The following is a 12448-nucleotide window of genomic DNA, read 5'->3' on the forward strand; positions in this document are numbered from 1 at the left end:
CTCAGTTCTAGATGCTTTTGAATCTGGTTATACGCAGATTTGTCCAGTATCTTAAAGGATAGTTCCGGGACTTTTTTTTTATTGTCCCTACGGGTCGGCCATGTGTTTGTAAGCATAAATCGGTAGATCGTAGGAAACTTTCCTATGGACCTTACCCGACTTTTCGCCCATTATCGCACTCGAAATCAGCCTCCATTTTGTGATAATCCTATCATTCCGCCGCATCGACCTGGCTCACCTGCCTTTGCGGCACTAAATCAAATCCCCCGCCCCTGAAACAGACTTTATCAAAACATTCATATTCCCCGCCTCTATCCGTGACGTGACTGAGCTGCGTAGGCAAACGCGCCCAGGCGTCTTCTACGCGACTCCACACAGACCCCGGAAATCAACACAGATCAGCTCACAATACAGCGCACCACAATTCGGAATATGAAACTGTACTTTGAAATCAAACCGCAAGATTGTAAATGTGGTAAAGTACATTTATTTGACATCAAATGTTTAGAGAATATTCAGCGATTTGCATTTTTATTTGCTCATGTTCCAAAAAGTTCGTATTGAGGAACGCGATGGTCCTTTGCTGTACACAGGGTCTTAGAGCATCTCACAATACAGCGCCACAATTCGGAATGTGAAACCGTGGTTTAAAAGCAAACGGCAAGATTGTACATTTGGCAAAGTACGTTTATTGGACATCAAATGTTTAGAGAATATTCAGCGATTTGCATTTTTCTTTGCTCTCGATCCAAATTAGTTCGTCTTGAGGGAAGCGATGTTCGTGTGCAGTACACAGGGTGTTGGTTTACGATAAAAATAAGCTCTTCGGTCGCACTGATAATCGCATGGCTGTTCCAACAACGAGGCACTAGGCCACCACAACGGTAGGTATGTTGCATCTAACCGTTAGTACCGCGTAAGGGCATACTTGTACTTGGCGATCGTCCCATAAAATGGTCAGGGTGGTAACGTTGTTCACGCGGAGAAGCAACTGGCGGCTGTAGAAGCCGTCCGCCGGTGTCTGGTACTCGTGACACAGACAGTAGTGAATGATGTACCTAAAAACATAAAAAATGAAATTAGTCTCACCATCAGATCCTTATTAAAATCATAGCGAGGACAGCGCTACTGGGTGTACACAAGTGTTTAAAGGCGTGGCGAGGCAGGGAGGGGGGGGGGAGTGGAGTACAAGGTAAGTAGCATAAAATAATAAATAAATAGGGCCAGCTGGTGGCAAGTGCAAGGTAAGTGCAGAACAAGTGCTGGGAAGGGGGGGCTGTAGGATACTGAGACAGTCCCCCAGTGCAGGGGTTGACAGGGAGGCAGTGCAGGTGGAGAGTGGAAGGGCCCAGGACCGAGGTCGCAGACAGTGGACCAGTTGTAGCAGGGGAGAGGGAGAGAGAAAGCAGAAGCAAAGAGGAAGGTTTTGAGGTGCTTCAGTAAAAGCAGATGTTTCTCCTCAAGATAGTGCGCGGTAGAAAACAATATGCCACATAGAACGAACAAGTACAACTGAACCCGTCTTTAAAGCCACTGTATAGTAATGAAATTGCGGTATAAACTCATCAAAAGTTACTTACATTATATTTGCATTTTCCATTGTGTCTCTGTGTAGGGCAGACCCGAAACACCACTCCTTCTTTGCCGACGTTACTTCTTCTAATGAACGTGGCTCATCGTTTCGTTTCTGAAATTTTATTCATTATCTTTTCTTAGTCTTTCAGGATGGTCCCGGCCTGTCAAGGTCAAATCACAATAGAACCTTATATTGGGTCGTGGGCCGTTCCGCCACCCGAGCAAAACATCAAAGCAGCTGACCTTCACTTTGAGCAAGCACACATTTCTAGTTAGCTGCAGTTAGTGTAAGGGCATCTTGTCTGCGTGCCTTTTTTTTTATTGTCCCTATGGGTCGGCCATGTGTTTGTAATACGGAAACATTCTATAATTTTTGTAAAAATGATTTATATTACTGTTTGGTTTAATTGCAATGGGCCTGCAACATGAGGAGACTCGAGAGAACAGACAATCAAATTACAATCATTTAAACCGTGATGTGTATTTCTCAATGAGCTCTGCTTTAGGTGGACATGGAACAGAGGCAATGTTGGGTGGCAATGCAGTTGTCCCCTGCATAGGTTCGTTCACCACTCCATGTATGTGCCTATCGAGGACATCTACGATAAGTCTCTCAATAAACTCATATTGCATATCCTCAAACACTGGTTTGATCACCCATTGTTTACTTCTTTTAGTGAAGGCCTTATTGTAGCGAAGCGTCCCTAAAGTTCCGGTCGTCCTACTTTGTTGACGGCCAACATTATGGTTATGTGCCAAGACCGCTAGAAGAGTCCGATTTATCATGCCTTCCATGCCAAAATGCAATCTTTTGGGCCTGTACTTTAGGCACATATTGTGGAACACCTCCAAATCTCCTGTGTGGCAGAATTCCGTGAGTCCCCTCAAATCTCTTGTTATAGTTTTATCAAATACAATCTTTTCAATGGCCTTGTGAGTGGGTGATGAAGGAATCAACCACTTCTTCTTCCGTGCCTCCTCTGTGGACAAATGGCCATGTTCACATTTGTGGAAATGCTCATTTGTCGACCATCGATGTACGTTGCTACAGTGCAACATTACTGACCGCCATTTTTCCAGTAGAATTTCCAACGACCCTTCACATGTTTTTGAGCTCCACCAAAGATGGTTGCTGATTGACTTGGACCACTGTGAAATACCTTGCATATCTTTTTTTTTTCCTGCAGCCGACAATTTTTTATTGATTGTTTTTGCAAGATGCCATACGTCAAATTGGTGATTTATATTTTTGTACTCTTCTCTCATTGTCTTGGCAATTGAAACGTGTCTGTCCGTGGCTATCAGGTCGATCACCATTCCCCGCGATTGTAGTTCTTGCAATGATGCTACAAAGCCAACTTTCTCCATGGCCACTGAGGATGTACTTTGTGACACCTGCACGACCACCGAACTCACAATTTTCTTACTTTCCATGTCCTGAAAGTGGTAGGTGCAGTACTTGGCTGAAAATCCTGGGCTGTCGCACTGTCCATCACCGGCTAGCCTGAAGCGTTTGCCCGCGAATGTACTTTCCATTGACATTTTTTCCATTCTCCAAGCTTCGCTGATGGCTGGAAATAGATAATCGGTTTGGTATTTGTAGAACTGACTTTTCGCAATGAAATGGATTCCCACAAACTGAAAGAAATACTGTAACTTTTTAAAACTTGAACCACTAAAAAGTGCGGCCGCTGCACAAAGTAGATTGCCTGCTGGCAGTTGCCCCAGCATGGGTTGTGCAGACCATGCGAACGGATGATATTGTGTACAGGTGGCATGTATTTTAAGGTTAGTGCCTCGAATTGCACGAGTCACATTAATCAATGGCTCCCCACATACTTCCCCACCAACCCAATGCCCACATTTCATCATCATAATAATATCCATCAAACAGCTATCGAATACAATGAATTTGGCCTCTTTCCTTATACTGTCACTCTGCATCCCAGCTGGTTCGGCCTGTAACGTTGAGGACATGTCACTCGCATGAAAGGTACAATCTCTGATATCGTCTTCCGCTATGCTGAGTGATATTGATGGTGTTTCATTGTCGTCCACTTCATTCTCTTCCATTGCAACATCTGTTCCTTGTCCGGAGATGGGAGAAAAAAACAATGTCTTCAACTTTCGCGCGCTCTTATTTTTTGCGGGTGTGGATTCTGTGAATTGATCTCCGACTGCATCCAAACTACCAGGAGGACATTCACTATCAATGGCTGGTGGTGGTATAGCTCCGTTGTCAATCACTTCATATTCTTCCCATTGGCACGATGCATCTCCAGTCTCAAGTCCCTGCCAAAAGGTTTGACAAGCAACATCTCTCGTTCGCTTCACTGTCTGTGTAGATCTAGTTCTTACACCCACTCGCAACTAGAGGACAGATTAGAAAAGGGATGTTCAGTTTAAACACAACTTACAGTATTGAACTATTGACAGTGAAAGACAACATAATATAGTGAACAGGACACTAACCTTCTTTTGCTTTCTTTTCTTTGAAACTTTCTTGCCTCGAACTTCAACATCTGGACGCTGTTGCTCCGACTCGTGTGTGCATGTCTCCACTTCCTCTCGCGCTGCAACGACTATATTTTCATGATAAGCACATCCATCACTCACTGAGGCTCCATCGACTCCCTGAAACATAGAACTTTCATTAGTATGTATAATAATATTGAAAACACAAAATGTACTTGGGGACCAATACCCATACGTACATCTCAATAGCAAAACACGAATGAACGCATTGTGTAGAACATTCAAACGACAATAGTTCACGCATTGTTGATCTAGTTAGATTGAACTGTCAAGATCCATACCTCGGGCTCCGCATAGACTTCCATTGATGATATTATTGAAGATGACGCTTGAGCAACTACCTGAAACACAGTAATTGCATTAGTATGGTTTTCTATTTTGTTTAAAAGAACATAAACTTTCTGCAGGCGTCAACGGCTCATCTAAATAGACCTGCACAAATGATCAGTTGTCTAAAATAAATAATGGATATCTAAATATGATTTGATTTGCTCCATCGTTGGAAGTGTCACCACCCAGAGATCTGCATCAACTACTAGGGGTGATGTTCTTGTTGAAGAAGCTCCGTCAGCTCCCTGAAACATAGTACTTGCGTTAATAAAGAAGGAAGTATAGCGGATGTAATCACGTCATTTGATCTCGCATGATTGATCTGTCAGTATCCATACCTCGAAATGCATAAGAACATCAAGGGACGCTGTAACTGCGGTGCACACTTCTGCAAGCTGTTGCGCCGACCCGTAACTGCATGCTCCCCCTTCTTCTTGGACTAATGCTCCATCGACTCCCTGAAACATAGGACTTTCATTAGTAATGAACACAATATTGAAAAAAGAAGACACATAGGAGGGCGACGACAGAAGGACATACCAATGGCTAAAAACGAAAGAAACATTGTGTGTAACAATCACGCTACAAGAATGCAAGATCTGATGATCTCCATCGATGGAACTGTCCGGAAACGTACCTCGAGCATCTGAGTGACATCTACGGTGGTCGTCAATGCGTTGGACTCCTCAGCATCTCCCTGAAAGACAGTACTTGCATTATTTTGGATAACAATAATTATAACTGAAAACAAAGACTAGAGGACGAGTACTGTGGTGTACCATTAGGTAAAATAATTACACGATCAATTAAAACTATTGATTTACATGCCTAAAACAAGTCAGTGTCAGAATAGCTAAGTAAGATTACCCGATAGGCGCTTGAAGTGGCTGATGACTGCAATAACGACACGGATGGAGAATCTTCCGCCTTCATATTGAGTGGATACATAAATGGGGAAATTATTGTTAGCTAATGCTACACACTACCGCAAGGCCGAGAGACAAATACGTAAACTTGACTCACCAGTGGAGGGATGTGGACGAATAGAGTGGGAATAGCGGTTGAGAGCAATTTTCGCCTCGCTCGCGGTGTTTTCTTCTTAATTAGCAATGATGTGGAGTACATGTCTGGGCTAAAGTGCCTGCTGCAGATGCGGTATCGATCACCCCTCTTGTCCGCAAAGACTTCTAGGACTCTACTTTCTAGCTCAGAGGCTGGATATCCGCAATATCGGACCCATTCTCTTATCTGATCTATTGTCTTAGGGAAAACATGCATTATAGTACCTTCAGATTTGTTATGGGTCTTCGAAGGGCAACCGCCAATGGAACAGGCAGGCATTATGGAAAGTTCTGAAAAGTAAAGATCAACAATTCTCTATGAATACCAATGTGTTAAAACATTAAATGACACATAAAAGGTTCAATGCAAGGTCCGTTTTGGTTCTTGGAACTATACACGTTATTCACATGCGGATAAGTATTTCAATAACTTTCAAAAAATAGAAAAAGTAATTTGACTAAACTCAGAACATGTGACTAGTTCCTTGCATGTACTGTCGTGAACGAAAAGAAAACATGGATGCAATTTGATGACTACTAGCAAATAGATATAAATTAAAAAATTGGACGCAAAATGATTATGGTACATGGACTTACCTTGACGAACAAACAGTTAGATGCAGGGATCAGAGTAGTTTCTTGTCGTAGAACAGGGAGCAGTTCACAGGTTGCAAACTGACGAGTTTGCTCAAAGTGGTCACGGAAGTTCAGAGACGAAGAGCAGATAACCAGCACCTTCACGGGTTGACTAGCAAAGCGCAAAGAAGTTCTCATTAGAAATATGAAGTGGGTTATAAAGAATTCGAAACAGGGGTGTGTTTGTGAATGAATGACGTGTATATGTCGTGGCATTATGCGGATTGCAGGGGGGCGTCCAGCGTGAGGGGGGATGCTTGGCAGGAGACACGGGGTCTGGAGGTAGACATGGGAACAACAACCCATGCTCTATAGACCACTTTGAAGTGTACATGGTCTTTGGCACCTCTTGGCCTTTATCGCTCCCTGACAGCTCCACTTGCCAGCAGTGCAAGTACCCTGGTGCGAACTGCCTTTGAGAGGGCGGGGGGGGTGGATCGGGGCGGTGGTCGTGCAGACAAGACACAGGAAGACTCGTGAATGGAGACACACTTATGTGGATTGCAGGGGGGCGTCCAGCGTGAGGGGGGATGCTTGGCAGGAGACACGGGGTCTGGAGGTACACATGGGAACAACAACCCATGCTCTATAGACCACTTTGAAGTGTACATGGTCTTTGGCACCTCTTGGCCTTTATCGCTCCCTGACAGCTCCACTTGCCAGCAGCGCAAGTACCCTGGTGCGAACTGCCTTTGATAGGGCGGGGGGGGTGGATCGGGGCGGTGGTCGTGCAGACAAGACCCGTTTGCCGCAGGGCCTCACCAAGGAGAGGCCATCTAACTGAATGTAAGAGGATGGCTGCAGGATCTACTACATGGAAGGCAGGGGGGTGAGTTTATAAATACCTCACCCTCCCAGGAGAATATACACTAGATTCATTTAAAAAATCAAAACAACCATTGTTAAAATATATGTTGGGCTTTATTTTAGTTAAACATAAATAATAAACATTACACATTGTAAAGTTGAGGTTGCAGCACATCGAGGGAAAATCCGCGGTATTGTCCACTGTCACTGGGGAAATGTTGTCTAATGGCAAGTACCGCACAGGCAGGTATTACTCTCCGAACGCGGTGTCCGAGCCTCCCGTGAAGTCACCAAGTGAAGCAACGATAGGCCACCAGCCTGTACCACCTGTGAAAAAAAAAGATGCAAACTGTATTAAACTGACCAAACTTTCTTATCAATGTCGATTCAGGTAACACATGTCATTTTTCTTAGAAAAAAATTATATCTAGAAAATGCACTATATGGAACCAATTTACATGCGTTCGAATGATATGTAAATGTAATTTTATATGTGGGAGACGACCATGAAATAGTGGTGGCATCACTGACATCACAAACAGAGTATACTTACTCGTTACTCGGATTACGCGGACGAACAGTGCCACGAAGTTCGTGCATAAGCACCATCATCATCCTCAACACTGTCCGTGAGAGGCAGGCTTCCCTGAACTCTGGCAGCTCGGTGATGCATTGCGGACTTTGCTCGCCTTCCTGCAGACTTTGCTCGCTTTCCGAAATGTAGGCCAAGCACCCGGAATTTTCACGGCAGCAGCAGTTCTCCTCCTCAGTTGGCATTAGCTCGCACCGATTGCACGTGCACCAGGTGGAGACGCCGTCCATGCGACATGGTCCAGGCTCTTCATCCGTTGACTGGTCCTCCCAACTGCCGTCCGAATCCCCATCGTTTTCGCGTGCTTGCCTTTCCAGTAGTTCCTCCTCGGTGTACTCGGGCTCGTACATATACGGCATTATTGTGGCCATTGTGCGGTAAAGATAGTAAAATAATTTACAGAGATGGTACAGGTGTTCACACGGGCTACAAGCGGCGAAGGTAGCTGACCAGAGCACTGAAACGAGTCACAGAATACTCAAAGTAACACAGAGAGAGGAATGGAATCGAAAATTTGCTGCTGTATGTTGTGAAACGGTCTGTTTATACTTATTGGGGAAAGAGGCGTCCTGCCATTTCCATGGCAACACGTCAATAGCTGAGGCGCAGCGATTGTTGACACGAGACGTGCTTGAAATGGGCAGTACGCGTCTGCTGATGTCAGGCTCAGGGGCGGGGGATTTGATTTAGTGCCGCAAAGGCAGGTGAGCCAGGTCGATGGGGCGAAATGATAGGATTATCACAAAATGGAGGCTGATTTCGAGTGCGATAATGGGCGAAAAGTCGGGTAAGGTCCATAGGAAAGTTTCCTACGATATACCGATTTATGCTTACAAACACATGGCCGACCCGTAGGGACAATAAAAAAAAAGTCCCGGAACTATCCTTTAAGAAGAAACGGTACCGTGGTAATAGGGCAGTAATTGGTAGGGATGAGGGGATCTAAGGCCTGCTTTTTGAGGAGGGGGAGCACCCAGGACTGTTTGAGGTTGGCAGGGATGGTGCCTGAGGCAAAGGAGGCGTTAATCAATTTGGTGATAAAGGGAGATAGTTCTCTGGCGACGTCTTTTATTAGTTGTGCTGGGCTGCTGGGCAGATGTCACCTTTACAATTGGAAGGTTTTGGCGAGAGGATAATTTTTTCTACTTCCAGGGTAGACATTTTGGTGAAGGGAAAAGTGTTGTTATGCGCCAAAGGATTATTAGTGTGGGGCATTTTAGGTGGATCCTGAATTTTCAGAGTTTCTTTTTTTAGCTGAGTTTTATTTTGGAGTGTGGTAATTTTATTTGCTATGGTCTGTTGGATATCTGTACACCAAGGATTTGTCCTTGGTGCAGGTGTCCTGTATGGCGATTGGAGACTCAAGTTCTTTTAGTATGGAAAAAAGCTCTTTCATACTAGAATTGGATTTGGCTATGCGATCGTCATACGAGTTGCGTTTTGCCTGGCAGACTTCTTTTTTGTATAGCGCAGAGAGAGAGAGGTTAATTTAGCTTTATTATAAATTGAAGGGCAGAGCCTCCGAGTGGGTTCACTTTTTCTTTTCAGGATACGTAGGTCTCTTAGCTGTGGTGTAAACCATTTGTTTAGATGAGCTTTAAGTTTATTTGATCTGAGTTTGAGAGGTGCCAGTTTATCTAGTGTAGAGAGCATAATATTATTGAATTCATGCACTAAGGTACTGGGATTTAGATTTTCTGGTAGTGCATTGAGGGTAGGTAATATAGCTGGGATAACTTTCTCTACAGTAATGCACTTTTTATTTCTGGTTAAGCATGGTGGCGCTAGTAGAGGGGCCATGGGAGTGGGTCTGTAGGTGGCTAAGTTGAAGGACACCAGTGAATGGTCTGTCTAGGGTAAGGGCATTATGGAAGAGATAGTGGCTAAACAGTTATAGTCTGCTACCCAGTCTAGCATTCTCCCCTTCAAATGAGTGGGATTGTTAACTTTTTGAGTCAGGCCTAGTGCGTGAATCGTATTGGCTACCACTAAGGCATTAGTATCCGTAATGTCTTGGAAACCTAAGTTAAAGTCCCCAAGAAGGAGTAAATGAGAACATGGTTTGAGGTTGTTAGTGAGTAGGTTATGGAGATCTCTTCGGAGGTGCCTAGAGGTCCATATAGTAAATGAATAGTACGTGATTAAGAATTATTTATCTGGAGTTTGGCAGATAGGGTTTCGCATGATTGAAACAATTGAGTAGGGACTAGTCTGAGTGAGAGGCTCATTTTGGAAATAATGGCGATACCGCCACCTCTTGCACCCTCTCAGTCTTGTCTGACTATCGTGTAGCCGTCAGGGATGGCTAGCATAAGCGAAGTTCCTGCGGCATTACGTAGCCATGTCTCAGTAATCATGAGAAAGTCAAGGTTGCCTTCTGTGATTAGGTCGCTATGTCAAGGGCATGGGCGACGAGCGATCTCACATTCAGGAGTGCTCCATTGATGGGTGGGGTCTTAATTACAGCTTTAACTTGGAGGGGTTTAGTAGTAGATGTGCTAGGTGGCTTAGGCTTGTTATTAATAGTTGGGCAGGCATCTGAATTGGGCGTGCGGGGTGGCAATGGCAACTTAGTATGGCTCGGTTTCCTATTCTGCTGATAGTTAATTTTTGAGGTTGGTGGGGGGGAAGAGACCTTCAGAGCGGTTCAAGCAGTTTGGTTAGTCTAGCATGGAGTCTAAGGTTTCTGTTAAGTATGGTGCATGGTAGCGATACAAAGGTAGCTGTCTCAGAGGAGCTGTAACTAGAATGTATGTATCGGCCAGGAGTGGCGTTATACATATCTGACTTAGTCAGTGTGGTCAGACTAGCGTCAGTTATAGGTCCTAGTGAGAGCTTAGACAAGTGAGCCTGGCTTCTGGGGCCTGTGGGTAAGGTATATGCCATCAGGTAGAGCAAGGTTATTAAGGTTAGCATTTTCCCATAGAGGGGTCAGAGTAAAGCCGTGCATGTGAGTACATATATATCAGACAGTTAAACAAATCGGTAGGCCTGGCAACAAGGCACCTGAAGGATAGGTTATAGTGTTACAATGGTAGTAGGTAATACCGGTAGGGTGGCTGGGCACCTGGGCCAACTCATGTTAACATAGGGTGGCAAAACATCTTAGTAACAATAACATCTCAGTAACAATAATATCTCAGTAACACGCACGAGTGAGGCAGTACGAGTGATTCGATTGGGCATATGAGCTACTTAAGCATCAGGAATGAGCAGCATGTCTGATAGTATACATAATATGATAACATGCAGGTCTGAAACAGTGCAGTTTCATGCAGCGAGATGATAAGGTCAGTACCTAGTGTAGGTGTGCCATATTTGTATTTGTATTTTATTTATTTCTATAGCGCACCAGGCCCAGGGGCAACCGGGCGCTTAACTTAGTTACAACAAGATGAAGGCATGACAAGGCATGTGACAGAGTATTACAGGAGTATTACAAGAAGATTTACAAAATTTACAAAATATACATTCAAGCGAATATAGATAAGGCAGTGATTTACAGGATAGTTAATAATGGATGCAGAGTAGGTCAAAGTGCAAGAAGGGCAGTAAGCTGGTGTTAGCTGTCTTGGGCGGATAGCCAAGCTTTGGTAAGGTGTTTGAATTTCAGGAAGGAAGGTTCTGCTCTAAGGTCATTGGGGAGTGAGTTCCAAAGTTTGGCTGCCAGGATGGGGAAGCTGGTTCCACCTGATCTTTGGAGATTGAAACGCGGGATGACAAGGCAGTTGGCTTGGGCCGCTCTGCGAGGTCTGGTGGAGTTGTGGAAAGAGAATCTGTTTGCCAGGTAGCGAGGGGCTTGGTTGTGGAGGCATTTGTGTGTGAGAGCCAAGGACTTCAAGGAGATGCGATATAACAGGTGTACAGCAATGTCAGTACCTCAATATAGCAGGTGCCATGCAGTGATACACATTAGTTGTAGGCGGGGTGTGTGCACAGCTATATGCACACGACAGTTCAGTGACAGTTTTGAATACACTGTACACAGTGCGGTATTAGAATAGGGCAATAGGATAGTAACCAGCTCAGGGGCTGAATGCCATACCAGCAGAGGTAATGGGTAAACATATGCAGCAGTGATAGTTAGGCAGTTTTAAACCGTACGCAGAGGTCCAATGCAGAAGCAAGCTGGGTCATCATGCAGGCACTTAAGAAATGCAGTAACAATGGAATGTACAGTATAAAGCTGTAGCGACTCAGAAGATAAATGTTCATTTTAGTGCAACATATAGGCATGTACGGATGCAGAAATAGTGATTAGACAAGTTACCAAAGGGATAGCTCCAGGTTGAAAATGGTAGCGAGCAAGGGTGGCAAGTAGATATGTGCGTGCATAACATTTGTGAGGCGGAGTGGGGTGGTCAGTGCTCCGAGGCAACATGCATGCAAAATACAGAGTATGGCATTTGGAAACAGAGCGCTTACGAGCGCTGGTCAGAGAACAGTACCGAGACCACAACAATATGAAGCAGTCGTGATGCGAGGGTGTTATCACGGGAGAGGGAGAAATAGTTCAGTAACGTAGTTCAAAGGAATGTCTTACTGTGGCTGGAAGTTACGACTTGAACTAGGAGCACAGCTCGTGCGGTCAGAAGGACAATGGAGTGAAAACGGGCATAGTGAATAGGCGATCGGCGAGGAAGGCTGTGGACAGGCTTGGGGCAGATGCTAGTCTTAGTTCATTGGGCCTTTGTGATGTGAAGTGTATGAAAGTGCGTGGCAGGCCTTTTGATTTATTGGCAATCCTATTCAACCTTGGACTTTCTTCTCCTTAAGAAGCACATGAACAGAACGAAAACTAGGTGTTCAAGCTGCGTCAACTTCTCTTGTTTTCCCAATTAGTCAATTTTATTTCATCTACCTGATCCTTAGCCAAGATTTATCATTTGTAGTTGACCTCGTAGTCTGCTCA

This window comes from Ambystoma mexicanum, chromosome 3q, assembly GCF_040938575.1.
Source record: "Ambystoma mexicanum isolate Mex_15411 chromosome 3q, UKY_AmexF1_1, whole genome shotgun sequence".
In the NCBI taxonomy this organism is placed as follows: domain Eukaryota; kingdom Metazoa; phylum Chordata; class Amphibia; order Caudata; family Ambystomatidae; genus Ambystoma; species Ambystoma mexicanum.